General features: G+C 34.7%; 1 protein-coding gene across 5 annotated transcripts in view; it reads right to left on the bottom strand.

The window, feature by feature from the left end:
* The window catches only part of LOC127873151 (homeobox protein Nkx-2.2a-like), a 384,621-nt gene that overhangs the window by 327,615 nt on the left and 41,764 nt on the right, over positions 1-15,242 (bottom strand). The window lies entirely within an intron of this gene.

Raw genomic sequence — 15,242 nt, forward strand, 5'->3', positions numbered from 1 at the left:
GTTATCGCCCTTTTTATTAGCTCACCTGAGCGATAGCTCGAGGTGAGCTATTGTGATCACTCAGCATCCGGCGTCCGTCCGTCCGTCCGTCCGTCTGTAAACAATTTGTAAACATCTTCTTCTACTAAACCATTGAGCCAATTTCAACTAAATTTCATGTGGAGCATCCCTAGGTCATGGGACAAAAGAATTGTTAAAAAAAATTTGATCACATAACCAAGATGGCCGCCATGACCATATATGGTAAAAACCTTAAAAAATCTTCTTGTCAGAAACCGCTCATCAGATTTTCAAAAAATTTCACAGGGATGACCTTTGAGGGCTCCCCTGAAAAAGTTGTTCAAAGAAATTTGATTCGTCAAAAAACATGGCCGCAGGAGCTCGTTGAACTTTGCATGTTTATTCGTTTTTGCCTATTTTGTGAAAACTTTCAAAAATCTTCCACATTTTTTGTCCGATCCTTTCCAAATTTGCACAGTGTCTTTATATCAATAAGGACACGAACCCTACAAAAAATGAGCATTATTGGTCCATGAAGTACAGAATTACCTCCCCTTGAATTGAGAAAATGGTGTTTATGCAATAAAGTCCAAATTTTTCATCCAATTCTTTCCAAACTTGTAAGGATTTAGCATGGTTCAAACAAGGGAAACAACTACGGTTTATGCATGTTCTTTTTATTACAGATTTGCCTCCCTTTAATTCATTCAAAATCTCATTTTACAGCAGAGATTCCAAATCTGACCTGTAAATGAGCCCCATATTTACTGCTGGTGCTATGTTACCTTTTCCCATTTGATCATTCTTAAGTATTGGTCTTGTAATGCTGCTACTGCTACTGCTACTGCTACTACTACTACTACTACTACTACTACTACTACTACTACTACTACTTCTACTACTACTACTACTACTACTACTTCTACTACTACTACCACTACTACTACTACTACTACTACTACTACTACTACTACTACTACTACTACTACTACTACTAGTACTACTACTACTAGTACTACTACCACCACCACCACCACCACCACCACCACCACCACCACCACGTCTACTATTACTACTTCTACTACTACTGCCACTACTACTACTACTTTTAACCACTACTACTACTACTACTACTACTACTACCACTACTACTACTACTACTACTACTACTACTACTACTTCTACTACTACTTCTACTACTACTACTACTACTACTTCTACTACTACTACTACTACTACTACTACTACTACTACTACAACTACTATTACTACTACTACTACTACAACTACTATTACTACTACTACTACTACTACTACTACTACTACTACTACTACTACTACTACTACTACTACTACACCACCACCACCACCACCACCACCACCACCACCACCACCACCACCACCACCACCATTCACAGTGACAAAAAACGTATTCACACAATGGCTGCTACTACAACTTATAGCCCATATAGGGGGGCATGCATGTTTTACAAACAGCCCTTGTTTCTATGGGATTTTAACCACAACTGTTCATGTTTATCTCCGACACGTATTTTTAGGTCACCTGTCATGAAGTGACACAGTGAGCTTATGTGATCGTGTGATGTCCGGCGTCCGTTGTGCGTGCCTGCGTGTGTCCGTGCGTCCGTCCGTCAACAATTTGTTTGTGTAGACAGTAGAGGTCACAGTTTGCATCCAATCTTGATGAAATTTGGTCAAAATGTTTATCTTGATGAAATCCGGTTTGGGATTGTATTTGGGTCATCTGGGGTCAAAAACAAGGTCACTAGGTCAAATAATAGAACAACCTTCTGTAGACAATAGAGGTCACAGTTTTCATCCAATCTTTATGAAATTTGGTCAGAATGTTTATCTTGATGAAATCTGGGTTGGGATTTTATTTGGGTCATCTGGGGTCAAAAACTAGGTCACTAGGTTAAATAATAGAAAAACCTTGTGTAGACATTAGAGATCACAGTTTTCATCCAACCTTTATGAAATTTGGTCAGAATTCTTGATGAAATCTGGGTGGGATTGTATTTGGGTCATCTGGGGTAAAAATCTAGGTCAAATAAATAGAAAAACCTTGTGTTGACAATAGAGGTCACAGTTTTCATCCAATATTTATGAACTGTGGTCAGAATGTTTATCTTGATGAAATCTGGATTGGGATTGTATTTGGGTCATCTAGAGTCAGGAACTAGGTCACTAGGTCAAATCATAGAAAAACATTGTGTAGACAATAGAGGTCATAGTTTTCATCTGATCTTAATGAGTCAGGTGAGCGATTCAGGGCCATCATGGCCCTCTTGTCTTAGAATTTTGGGTTAAATTTTTTAAAAAGTTCAATAATTTGAATACTTTCAAACATAATCAATTCAGACTTGGACTACTTTTTTATGGGGACAAGACACTTGTTTAGGTCTAGCTGGATAGCTCTGTCAACAATATTTTTAAAGTTATGCCCCTTTTTAAATTAGAATATGTCGTTTAATTTCTAAAAAAAACATTAACGCTATCAAAGATATTTGACTCAAACTTGGAATAAGGTACCTTTTTATGCTCCCCCAAAATTTATTTTGGGGGGAGCATATAGTCGCCGCTTCGTCTGTCAGTGCGTCTGTCCGTCCGTCCGTCTGTCCGTCCGTGCACAATTTTTGTCCGGGCTATTTCTCAGCAACTAATGACTGGAATTCAATGAAACTTTATGGGAAGCTTCACTACCAAGAGGAAATGTGCATATTATCAGGGGGTTCTGGTCGGATGATTTTTTACAGAGTTATGGCCCTTTGAAATTTTCCATTAACTGTACATATAGTGCAATTTTTGTCTGGGCTATTTCTCAGCAACTAATGACCGGAATTCAATGAAACTTTATGGAAAGCCTCACAACCAAGAAGAGATGTGCATATTATCAGCGGGTTCTGGTCGGATGATTTTTCACAGAGTTATGGCCCTTTGAAATTTGAAATTTTCTATAAAAAAAATTATTGTCCCCCCAACTACTGTGCCCTCAAGACGTTTTCTTTTATCTGAATATATAGTGCAATATTGTGACAAAAAAACCTTTGGGGAGCATCACCCGTCTCCGACGGTTTCTTGTTTCATAAAGTATCAAACCTAGTGCATTAAACTTGCTACACTTACTTACTACCATGAGGGACTGGGCAGGCAAAGTTATATTACTCTGGCTGGCATTTTCACAGAATTATGTTCCCTTTTTATACTTAAAAAATGAAAATTTAATAAAGTTTTGTGTTTAGGTTCACTTTATTCCTAAAGTATCAAAGCTTTTGCTTTCATTCTTACAACACTTACTAACTATCATAAGGGCAGGCAAAGTTACGTAACTCTGACTGGCATTTTGACAGAATAATGGCCCCTGTTATACTTAGAAAATTGAAAATTTGGTAAAGTTTTGTGTTTTGGTCCATTTTACTCCTAAATATCATAGCTATTGCTTTCAGACTTGAAACATTCGCTAACTAGCACAAGGGGACTGTACAGGTCAAGTTGCATAACTCTGGTTGGCATTTTGACTGAATTATGGCCCTTTTTGTGACTTAGTAAGTTTGAATATTTTGTTAAATTTTGCGTTTAGATGAAGTATCCAGGGTATTGCTTTCAAACTTCAAATACTTTCTTACTATCATGAGGGCACTGTACCTGGCAAGTTGCATTTGACCTTGACATTTAAATGACATTAAATCCAAAGGTCAAATCAATAAATTTTGCTTAAATTGCCATAACTTTTTTATTTAAGATCAGATTTGATCAATACTTTGACAAAACAACACTTACCTGAAAAACCACAATGGACTCCACCCAAACCATCCCCCACGCCCCACCCAAGAATCGCCCCCCCCCCCAAAAAAAAATAAAAAATATTTGTTTTCCTTTTTTTCCCTTATTTATTTTTATTATTTTATTTTTGAAAGACCGTCCAACCATCCCACCCATTTGCTATTGCTATCAAACTTGAAATATAATCTTATTACTTTGTTTGATGTCTTTACACATTTTCAATAGATTGTGGAAAATATACCTGAACTCAGAATCGTCTATAATGTACCACTTGTTTAAAACATAAACGATCAATCTGTTTGAATTATGGTCCTCTTCCAGTTAGAATATGACTATATTACATTGACCTTATTCAATATGAGCAATTCCCCATGATGGGTTACGTTATACTGTCAAGCACTCAAAAAGTCGAGCGCAATGTCTTCTGACAGCTGTTGTTTTTATTATGTCCTTGAGTAAAGCAGTTATGGACACATCTGCACTAAACGTATACCCGACGAGGATGACTGTCAAAAGACTTATTCGTGTATCCAAAGCACCAATTTTTGTTGACAATTTATGTGAAAAACATGTGAAGGTTGGCTTCAATAAATCATAAAAATTTAGAGTCCGATTCTAGTGTTCTTTTTTCCAAATAGTTATGCATTCAAAAGTGATTGTATGTCAAACGCTCCGATTTCAACAACTTCTTATTCGCCTAAAAGTGAGTGTATCTTAATTGAGATTTATTTATAATCAAGATTAGTTGCTGTACGTTACCAAGCACATAAAAGCGCTTGACGCAAAATGGATGGATGGCGAAGTGCACGCGATGCATTTAGACGTATTCATATCGGCTCAGTACTTTCTTGGTTGTAAGACTCAATCCATAAGTCCTGGACAAATATAATTTCTAACAATTCATTTGATTAATAGTGCTTGAATTGATTTGTCAACACTTATAGTGCTATTGTTGCAATGATCAACGACCTCAACAATATACGACCTGAACCGTATCAGAACTTGTGCTTTTGCAGTACTTAAGTCCCTTTAGAGCTAGCAATAAGCTTGTTAAGTCATGTGCCTCCTTAGAACGATATATGTAGTGGTGGAGTAGTAGTACGACCCGAACTAATGTCCGGCCATCAATGACCCAAGCCGGAAGTGAGCCTCGGAAGTAGTGTTCGTCGAAGTATAGCAAACTCCGAACTGTACTAAGCCCGGAAAAAGACTGCAGATAACCCGAGCTGTATCAAGCCCGGAAGTAGAATGTTGTCAAACGCCTAGCAGATTGTGCCCGGAAGAAGAATGTTGTAAAACGCCGAGCGGACTATGCCCGGAAGTAAAATGTTGACAAACGCCAAGCGTACTATGACCGGAAGTAGAACGATGTCAAACGCCGAGCAGACTATGCCCGGAAGTAGAACGTTGACAAACGCCGAGCAGACTATGCCCGAAAGTAGAATGGTGACAAATGCCGAGCAGACTATTCCCGGAAGTAGAATATATACTTGCAATCGCCCGGCAGCGTTTACCGGCAATGCGAGAAACATACTTTTCATGAACTCGAACTGGACAGATTTTCAAACTGACCATTCAAATATTAGACATGAATCGATCATGTACACATTACCTAAGTAAGCGTGAATTACTAAGGCCCGTAAGTCTTACTTTACAGAAAAACAAAAATTTACACAAATATAAAAAATGTAGTTTTTTTTTAAATAAAACGTATTTCATCGTGTTTTGGCTCAAAATGTATTTTCTACCACTACTACTACTACTACTAAAAAAACAACAAAAACAACAACAACTACTACTACTACTACTACTTCTTCTACTACTACTACTACTACTTCTGCTACTATTTCTTCTACTACAACTACAACAACAACTTCTACTACTACTTCCACTACTTCTACTACTACAACAATGCCAAAGACGGCGACGGCAATATCACATGCAGTGGGAGAGGTTGTATTCTTATGTCCGCTAATCTGTCAAATAATTACAGTGACCAATTTACAATACAATACAAAACACATTCAAAACATAATACATATAAACGAATTGAACTTTTTTAAAAACCATATTATAAACAAAACCGGAAAACTCTGATAACTTATATTACATGACACATGTATAGCTCCGTTCAAATGAGGCCCGAGGAGCACATATCGTTTGAAGCGATCCTTAATTACTAAGCACAACCATGGTGCCCTATCTTCATTGTGTTGATGCTATCATCCAATGATCTTGCATTTTTCAGTTGACTTAGCCATGTGCATTTAAATGCGTTCGCTACATGTAAGATCGAGTAATTGTCTGTTTCTGTTTTGATTTACCAAATGTATTTTTAACATATGAATACTTTTTCAAAATGCTGAACAACGCGTATTGAGTGTTGCAATGTGTCAGCGACTATACAACCATACCCGGTTGGCAATCTTTAGTGTGCGCGTCGCGACCGGGGCGAGAGTCGCCTGCAGAGGACCATATTATAAATACTGTAACGCTCCATTGGTAACATAGGCGTTTTCATTAAACGTCATCGATTACAAAGACCATACTGTAGATCTTTTCTCTTTGCACACCACATGCTCATTAGCCGTCTTCAGTTGATGTCGATTTTTGTATTGGAGTAGTGCTGATGAAGATCAGCAAGTTTGCAATTCTACAACACACAACAATAACTAGCTTCTGAAAGACCTAGCATGCATAATACACATCTGTTTGCATATTTAGTTTAAGAATCATGATTTTTACTTGTAGTATACGACCTAAATTAAGCATTCACAAAGTTTAAACTGTGACAAAATCGTATTATATGAATGTGTTTGACAAACCGTTAATTTACAAAAAGTTGTTTAATTATCACATGTACAATTTTCAGTTGTAAATGTTACTAATTTAATGCAATAAAATGCTGTGCCTAAAGGTTTAAACTCTATACTGGCAGTAACGGCAAGTGAAGTCTTAAGCTAGGTAATGCTTCTTAAGCAGTTTGTGTGTTTATTAGACCAAATAATGTGCATATATTCTTGTGTTTAGTCAAACCATTTCTACTTCTAATTGAAAGTTGACTTGCGAACCTAACCTCTTTAACTTTGACAAAATTGCACGCGCCACTGAGCAAGCGCACACTTGTTAAAATACATATTATTTTAAAATTAGTTTGTCGACTGTATACCATCCTTCATTTGGCAGACAGTTTACATTTATTCGATTAGCGTACAGTTGTTTGCTCATACAGGACTAACCATATTTGGAAATGGTTTTTAGATTTAAATAAAAAAATTGGAAAGTATTAATAAACGCGAATTACAGTATTGAAAAGGATTAAGTTTAAAACATAACTACATTAATGTAAACTTAAATATTAAATAAGTTGAGAGAATGAAATTATGAAACTCGAAAAAAGTATAACGAAGCAAAGAACTGGTATTGTTAGTTGGTCGCGCTATATTATTATATATAACTTTATATAAATATATAGTATTAAATTGTATCAATTACTGAGATATAACGGATTGCGTCGATCTTATAGTCAAATGCACACTATGTCTAAGGGAAATCAAATCATTACACTATGTAAAATAATCATATAATAAGTGAATATAGGGTCGATACTTACGTACGCATTTTCATTTAAAGATAAAGTATTTGGCTAAAGAAATGATAACATAAATTGCATTTTTGCACTTGTGTGCACTTAATATTACAAAGGGAAATTAGTGCAAAGTTTAGGTGCGTGTTATGTTCCAAACCAAATTTGTCGTGTATCATGATTGCTACTTCCGTCCAGAAATATTGAACGTGATTGCATTCCAAAAATTCCAAATGTGTTGTGTAAAATTGGTCATTGCCGAACAGAAATCGCACAAGGTGTTGGACTCTACCAGTTAACACTTAAACAGATAGGAATTATTTGGTATAATATGTGTGATGTTTTTGTATTTGAAAGTTCTGAGTTCAGTATCTACAGTTATGGGATTTCACAACATAGATGCGTCTTGTTATTTTTGTTTGTCTTAACTAGTATTTATCACTGCGTTACACATTTAATTTTTGTAGGTGTAATACCATTAAGAAGTTTGTACACTATTTCGAATATTTTGGTCTCAACTGTCAAATGATCAACAAAGTATTCCGATGATGTATATGCTTTATGCCTGAGTGAACGAGAATGTTTTCGTTCTACTTGGATTCTCTTTACGAGTGAGTAAACGTTAAATACATACTTTGTGTTAATATAATATAATTCTTGGAGTTGTCCAAATGAATAAATTATTTTATTTTGAAAATCGTTAATATGCTATACAAATTGTAAACCTCTGTTATGTCATTCTTTAAAATTTTACCTTTGATTCTTAAATTTATATGCGAATTGTTCAATATTATTTGTTTGGAAACTATATATATGTTTTCGTTCTATTCTGGTTAAGACCAGTTTTCTTAAATCTACTGCAAAAATATTGACGGGACTCTGAGATTTTCAACGTCTGTTCGATTTATATTGCATTTGAAAACAATAAGTTTCCTCAATGCGGTGTAAGCCTCGAACTTTACAGTTGTGAACATAGTTCCTTAGATATGTTACTAATGAAAGTATAAATTTATATTTGTTTATATTTGATTTGCATCAAGTTCAATATCGTGTATTCTATAAATATATATATATATATATATATATATATATATATATATATATATATATATATATATATATATATATATATATATATACATGTTTATTTTTTCAATATATTGTTTATTTTTTCAATATATTGATACTTTAGTCCGGATTCACTTTACATTTTTACATATATATATATATATATATATATATATATATATATATATATATATATATATATATATATATATATATATATAATATAAGTTAGGTATCTCTTGACAAAGGAAAATCACCTACATTAACATTTTCAAGCCACTGCTTTTAGATATTCACCTGATTTGTTGTTTGTGTGCGCCTACTTACATGACTTACCGATTAAGTTTGAGTTTTGTTTCGGTCAATTCAATTTTGGCGAAGTGACGGGCTTGGGAATCAATTTTTTTTCTAGAATAACAGTTTTCTGGACTTGTTTTTCTAAACGCTTGCAAATATTGACCTGATTTGTGTTGTGTTAGTCTACCTACATGACTTAAAGATCAAGTTTTAGTTAAAGGCATTTTCTTTAAAATAACAAATCTCCGGAATTGTTTAGTTCCGGTCTTTGATATTCTACAAAGTTACAGGCCTTTGACTATGAATGGGAAAGACCACCAATATTATTTATCACCAGAAATGTTGCACGTGTTGAGTATTCAGCTGATATGTTCCATGTTGCAATTATAGATCATGCATACATGCCAAATAATATCCGTTCAAATAAACAGTGTTTGATATGTAATGTTTCGATTTTCAACAATGTTAATTTTAAATGTGGAGACATCTCAAAGGTTCATCCTGTGCATTGTCTAATTAAAGGGTGAATATTTGATTAGGTTGCATTTGCTGTCCATATTCATCAATTATCTAAATGGTAGAAATTAACGGAGATTATTTACATAATTACAATGTTAAATAATATGTTAAAAATATCAGGTAATAGTTCTTAGCAGATCATACGCTTAAAGCAGTTTTATGATTTGTCGAAGCAACTAACCCCATGTATTTTAGTAACGGTGTGTTGTCCAAATTCTTAAAAGGTTATTTTCTTGATTGTTTTATAAAAAAATGCCAAACGAAAATACTTATAGGTTATTAGACGTTTCACTGTACAATACGGAGATATATTTGGACGAGCACACAGTTTGACGTCATATTGAACGAGCCGTTAGGCGAGTCCAATATGGCTTAAAACTGTGTGCGAGTCCAAATATATCACGTATTGTACAGTTTAAACGTTTAATAAGCTCTGTATTCTATATCCCTTTCTTCAGCTCTTTGTTTCATTTTAATTTTGATTTAAAATGCTTTAATTGCATCTATGCTATTTTCAAGCCCGTGTGAGTCGATTATAGTACATTCGGATACTTTTTCTCGGTAACGGCTTTTATCGTTATAAAACAATTGCTTAGTGCACCTGTACTCAACTGTCCAATATGGAAAAATACAGACTTTTTGATCCAATACCGGAATATATTGGACGGTCACGTGGTACATATGAAGAATGCCGATTGGATGAATTTATTGGATATAGAATAAAATAAACTTACCATGTGGAGCTGAATATATTTAAACTTAACATAATAACAGTTACATTTAGTAGCTTTATATGCAGAATATTTTTAAATGGTCAGTTATGGCTCTGTCCGTAATTTTTCATGTCGACACCGTTACGAAGAAAAGTTCATCTACCGCACGGGAATGATACGGGGATACATTTTTTTTCCGAAGAGTAAACATTCTGTCAATCTTTCACGTCATAATGAATCAAAGAACATAGCGCGAAAAATGCGAAAATCATCAACAAGTAAGTAAAATATTGAACGTACCTTTATTCTGTGTCAACACCGTTCTTCCATTTTGTTTGCTATTTCCACTTTCTGTTCTTTTATGATATTAAAATATTATGTATTCTTAGATGCCACAAAATAATGCGTGCGTCATGTGTTTTTGAGACAAGTAGCTTTCTGTTTGTGGATGATCAAATGCCTGAATGTCATCACCGTTATGCTCCACACCGTTACGCTGAATGAGTAACGGTATTGACAACATCTTAACGGTGTGCACGAATATATACACACATTATGGTGTGAATAAACTTCATATCACCGATTGTCGTTCAAACAACATCGCAAATTTTACATGGAATTTATCAGGCAAAAATGGAGAATGAATACAATTGGAACCAGTTCTGTCAGAATGCCTGAATGTCATCACCGTTACGTTCCACACCGTTACGCTGAATGAGAAACGGTGTTTACAACATCGTAACGGTGTGGACAAATTCATACACACAATATGGTGTGAATAAAGTTCGTATTCATATCACCAATTGTCTTTCAAACAACATTGCAAATTTTACATGGAACTTATCTGACAAACATTTCTTGTAAAAAAACACGATGCGAATTAACAAAAATATGAAAGTATAAGATAACCTTTCCACACCGTTACAATTGTGACAACACCATTACGCCGCAAAAAAAGACTTTATATACATTAAGATTCAACAAAAACTACAAACGTGTTTTAACATCATAAAGTCTTCAAAAAGGTGTCAAATGAAAGAAGAATTTAGTATAAAAACGTGTACCCAAACATTTTATAGAAATTCTTTAAGTTGTAAAACGTAATTAAACTGTGCATTTACACCGTTACGCACTTAATGATCTGATAAAGTCACTTACGATTTGGAATTGATGTAATAGCCACTCACGATCACTTTATAGAATGAAACAACGCAACAAAATCATTTAAATCAAGTTTAAATAAAAAACATTATCAAACAAGTATTTATGTCCGTAACGGTGTTATCTTCACAGCTTTTGACGTGCGTCAAATAAGCCTTCATAATTGTGATCTGGGTCACATTAGGTCGCGCCCAGCTTAGGTTGACGTCCGTCTGACATGTACGTAACTGTTAAAAGGTCTGTTTACACTGCTTCACTAATTCTGTTTTTGAATATTTTTTATTAAGAATGGAACCTTATCAAATATTCACCCTAAAACTGTTCAATGAATTAAATATTGAATGTTCAAAATGTAAAATATACATTTACTTTTATTTTTAAATCGCATACACAACGCACAAAACGTTGTCACAACTCTAACGCTTCTTTCATAAGGTGAATGCTAAAGTATACAAATTTGCAACAGGAACTTTAACGAACTGCCGATTTCCACTGTGAGCATGTACACACTTCTAGATTAGTCATCGCGTATCTTTACATTCGCAGTGTTACAAGTTGACATGTGTAGAGTTGGAAAGTCTGCATGAAATCTACACGCGGTGAGAGCAACACAATTATTTGTTGTCCCAGCGAGGAACCAATTCCTCGCTTACGGGCCGGGAACCATTGTAAATGTAAACAATTAATCTTTTGGTGCACAGGTGTTCGGCGCGTAGCCAAGTCACTTTAACACTATCAATATGTCATAAAACAACATTTTTTCATCATTTTGGCCAAAAATATTTTTCTTATATATATAGATAATATATATAGATATATAGTAGATAGATATATAGATAGTATAGCATATAGAGCATGGATAAATCTTATAAGTTATATATATCTATACATATATATATATATATATATATATCTATATATATATCTATATATCTTTATATATATATTTTATATATATATATATATATATATATATATATATATATATATATATATATATATATATATATATATATATATATATATATATACATTGACATTCACGGTATAACACCTTATGGAATAAACTAGCCTGTCTCCCACAGTGTTGAATATACCTGTCGCGTGCACGGACTACTTTTTATTTATCACTGAATGATTGTTCATAAGAAATAACTAGAGTTGAGAAAACTTTGGCTTAAAATTATAAATACGACCTTCAACCTTTAGATCTAGTCGAGGGACTTAATTTTTCGACATCCGTAAAATGAATCAGCTGATTGATGGCGTAATAAAATGACATACTTATTGCGTCATTTTTGTGATGTCATCTTGAGGTGTAGACGAAACAAGTATGCGATGTCTGGGAATAAAACATTGAAGACGCGCATTTTTTCGTGTTTATGTATCGTGGATGTAATTATGAAAAAGTGCATATTCTATGGATTACTAATTACCTCGGAAGGAACCGGTGAGACGAAGGATTTAGATCTACATGTAGATCTAGCTTATTCGTGTTATTGATTTTCAGAATGTGCGTGCCTATTTGGATGTGAAATTGTGTGTGTAGAAAATACTGATAGGTGTATATTTTGGTTCAGTAGTCTATTCGAATTGTTTTGCTTTTGGATGTAACTGTAAGTAAACGTAAGGGTATTTTCTTTGATGAATTAACTTTGTTTTTGTGATTTTATCAAAGAAAGTCTATTCAGTAAGAATAACCCGTTTGCAACAAGTGTTTCAAAGCTTAATATAATTTTTACGGATTATCTTGTGTTTGGATCGCAAACTAAAGGATATGAAAGCTAGATTTAGACGCCATCAAAATCTGCAGCGTCCATGAACAAATAAGGCGAGTAGTTTTTTTTGATGATTTATGTTAAGAACGACTCTGTGTGTAAATCTACATGTACATGTATGTTGGCATCGACATCATTTGTCAGGAGCAATCGCCGCCATATTTGATTTTTATCATTTTCTTTCGAAAATAAAATGAATAAAATCTTCTTTTCGCGGTCGTAATGTATTAAAATATGCATGCTGCGTAAAATTGAAGCGAGGCATATGGTGATGTTTTTTTCTCGTTGTACAGTTTTTGTGTGATTTTTTAAAGGCTATTTTGCGTACCAGAACAAATACATTCTATATCACTACGCATGGTTGCATTCGTTAGATTGTAAGCACTTTAAACAATGAACTAAAATTATAATCAAGGTTATTAGATCAATTAATTTTAAATGTTACGTTGAAAAAAATGAGATAATAGAATACTATGTTAGCGTTGAATACAGAGAAGATTATGTTCCTCGGCTCTCTCTCTCTCTCTCTCTCTCTCTCTCTCTCTCTCCTCTCTTTCTCTCTCTCTCTCTCTCTCCTCTCTCTCTCTCTCTCTCTCCTCTCTCTCTCTCTCTCTCTCTCTCTCTCCTCTCTCTCTCTCTCTCTCTTCTCTCTCTCTCGCTCTCTCTATATATATAGATATATATATATATATATACGAAAAATTATATATATATATATATATATATATATATATATATATATACTAGGTAGGTATCTCTTGACACAGGAAAATCAACTACATCAACATTTTCAAGCCATTTAGGGCCTAAATGGCGGTCGATTTTCGTAAAACATGTACCTTTTTTTTTGGTTTAGTTTCTCAACTAACAACACTGATTTGTCTATTTGTCTACACCAAACACTAATGTAATCGTTATGTTTGAATTTCAATCGTGTACGATGATCCTTCCTTCACCTTACGCTATTTAGCCAACTATTGGCTCCGCGCCTCAGAGTTACCGAATACCTGAAACCAAGAACCGTATTTACCTTGAGCGTCTGATCGACATGGAGCTGGACTCGTAATTGCCGATAAACAATTCCCGATAAACAATTCCCGATTTACAACGATTTCGAAATTATAACGCAAACAAAAGGACAAATCTGTGTTGTAAGTTGATAAACTCCTATTTGTGTATTGTACTAATGTGGATTACGTTCGGTAGCTGGGATATTTCGATAGTTTGCAGACGAGAGCCGACCTAGCATTTCTACGAGTTAGAGAAGTGTTTTCTTGTAGTTTATGTTGGCAAGTAGCCGTTCGTGGTCATTTTTCGTCACAAGGCATCCTTTCCCAACAAAATGTTACATAGTTTACGAAAATCGACCGCCATTTAGGCCCTAAATGGCTTAAAAAGATACCTTCATTGTATATGTTTATTATATCAGAAATTTGTTTTGGGTCAAAATTATGAAAATTTTGTTTTATGACATATTGATTGTCTTTAAATGACTTGGACAGGCGCCAAACACCTGTGGCTACTATTAAGGACAATTTGTACCCTAACACCGGTTGACTTGAAAATGCGTTGAACAATGTTGAATTGTGATTCGTCAACTTGTATTCTCCCTTACAGAAATGAAAAGGTAGCGGCTGACTAGCCGCTCGGTAGCGGCTATCTAGCCGTTACCTAAAAAGGTAGCCGAAACGGGTATCCTGGAGGTAGCGAAAGTCAGCCAGTAGCGGCTAGGTTGCGGCTGAGTAGCCAAAACCTATAGCCGCTAGCGGCTACCATAGCCGCTAGCGGCTACTGTAGCTAAAAGGTAGCCAGAAACAGAACACTGCGAAATATTTCCATTAATTTGACAAATTGTCAGCCGCTAGCGGCAACTGTAGCCAAAAAATTAAGTAGCCCAAAACAAAACTTTGGTACAATAACCTATATTAAATGAACAAATTGTCAGCCGCTAACGGAAACTGTAGCCAAAAAGTAGCCGAAAATCAAACTTGTGTAAAATCACTTATATTAAATGAAAAAAGTGTCAGACACTGGTGGCAACTGTAGTTAAAAAGTAGCAGCACAGTGCAATTTATATCTGCCATCCAAATGTGACCTTGACCTGGAAGATATGGGTCTGGGTGTTTCGCATGGCATGTTCTCTCATTATGGTGGAATTTGTTCCAAAAAAAATGCAAAATCCCTTGATGAATGAAAGAAATGTGGACCGAACAAAACAAGAGCTGTCAGAGGACAGCGCGCTCGACTATTCGAGTGCTTGATAGTATAACGTTAGGCATTATGGGGAAATTGTTCATATTCAATAAGGTCAATGTA

The sequence above is a fragment of the Dreissena polymorpha genome, chromosome 3, assembly GCF_020536995.1.
Source record: "Dreissena polymorpha isolate Duluth1 chromosome 3, UMN_Dpol_1.0, whole genome shotgun sequence".
NCBI lineage: Eukaryota > Metazoa > Mollusca > Bivalvia > Myida > Dreissenidae > Dreissena > Dreissena polymorpha.